Source organism: Pan paniscus, chromosome 6 (genome assembly GCF_029289425.2).
Source record: "Pan paniscus chromosome 6, NHGRI_mPanPan1-v2.0_pri, whole genome shotgun sequence".
NCBI classification, from domain to species: domain Eukaryota; kingdom Metazoa; phylum Chordata; class Mammalia; order Primates; family Hominidae; genus Pan; species Pan paniscus.
The window spans coordinates 109,783,486-109,785,578 of record NC_073255.2 but is presented as its reverse complement, the minus strand read 5'-3'; positions in this window follow the sequence as shown (position 1 = coordinate 109,785,578).

Sequence of the window (2,093 nt, the reverse complement as noted above, 5' to 3'; positions counted from 1 at the left end):
GGTATAGTGTTTGCTTCCAAAGAGGGAAAATGAGTAACTTTTTCCCATTTTGGGAAAAGAGAAAAAGTAGAGGAAAGGTAGAGAGACTTAGTTTTTATTATACATGCTTTTGTATTTTGGTATCATGTGTATGTAAATCCATATACACACACATATAATTTTAAAAACTAAAACAAATATGGCCTCATGACCTAGAAGTAACACACTGAAATGAAATTCATTTCCTCCCACCTTCTCCATCACTTGAAAAGGACTTAAGTTCTTTTATTAGTTGACAAAGAATATACATTTCTACCTTTACAACTAGTCTGCACAATCATTCCCAAGTAATTGGAGAAGACTTGGACCTCTCAACCTCAGCATTTAAAAAGTGTTTGGCTTTGTAAATATGCCAATGTAGTTGGGTCTGTCTGATCTAAAGAGAAGTGGAGATTTGATAGTTACTAATGTAGAAAAAAATCCCATTTGGAGGTTGCAATTGTTTGTGGTCCAAACTGAGTACCTGCCACACCGCTTCAATGTACTAGGTACACAGTCTCAGAATGATTATCTAATAGCATATTGTAATTAAATTTCTGAAGATGATTAAGTGAACACCACACAAAATATGTAAAACATTATAAAATGTGCACTATATATGTAAGACATATTTAGAGATTAATGGCAATAGGTTTGAGAACTTATGTCAAAGCTTTAAAATAAGTTTCTAAACTTTACAAGTGGGCCAGCGCAGTGGCTCACATCTGTAATCCTAGCACTTTGGTGGGCTGAGGCAGGAGGATTGCTTGAGCCCAGGAGTTTGAGACCAGCCTGGGCAAGAAAATGAGACCCTGTCTCTACAAAAAATTTTAAAAAGTAGTCATGATGGAATACATCTGTAGTCCCAGCTACTCAGGAGACTGAGGTAGGAGGATCCCTTGAGCTCAGGAGTTTGAAGTTGCAATGAGATATGATTATGTCACTGCACTCCAGCCTGGGTGACAGAGCAAGATTCTGTCTCAAAAAACAAAAGCGAAAAAATGAAGAAAAAAAATGTTAAAATTTCAATGTGGAAAAAAGAATTACAAAGACACTATAATGCTTTGTAAAATGCTATCTTGCTTATAGGCAAAGACTATCTCAAATCCTATATTTTGTGGCCATCCCATTGACATTCAATGAGAAACAAGAAAAGTAAAACTTTTTTCCTGAAAATAAATCTTAAGGATACTAGAAAAAAAATCACATGCTCATATGGATTCTCACAACACAGGCACAAAAGCATGCAGATCAGTTCAGTTCCAATTCACTAATGTTTTTCCTTCACCATCCCCAGGAATTCACATCTGTTTCTCTTCTGAGGAGGTTTACATGACTGGACAGTTATACAAATGAACTGGCACTTAATCTTCTAGAATGATTGTAATAATACATACCCCCAGGAGAAGAATGTCTTTGTTTCCTGGATCTTGGAGTCCTACAACATATGGTCTGACAGATTTTAAGCTCCAAGTAGCTATTTTTAGACATGATGGCTCTTTACCCTTATCTTTTAATAAAAGAAAAAGTATTTGTTGAGCAGATACTCACTTTCACAATATCATTTTAGCTAGAAAGCAAGTGGCTTTGTCAGTCTAGAAAGTTTGGTGAGATGAATAATTTAGTCTGTAGGAATAATATGTCTAGGGAAGAAATTTAAGTAGGGGTTTAAATAATGCAGGCAATTAATTAAATGATTTTAGGATACTTGATTCATAATGGCTAATTTGAATATGTACTAAAAATACATACAGATCACAAATCATGATTGCATTATTTTCAAGGGCAATACAGAACATACACTTCACTGCATAATAGAAAAAAATTAATTGTTTATGTGCTTTCAACATTTGATTTTTTTTTTTTTTTGGTCTTCTGCTAATGTTCACAGAGGATCACACTGCCTGGTCAAAATAGAGAACAGAATCAAGGTTAGGTTTATATTTAATGTCAGGAAAAATGAACATACTTTGGAGTACTTACTTTAATTATACAAATACTTAAAATTTAAAAGCACCTTTCTGAGAATAGTTCCAGGCATGATAATAGGAATTGCTTCGACAAATTCTCATAGT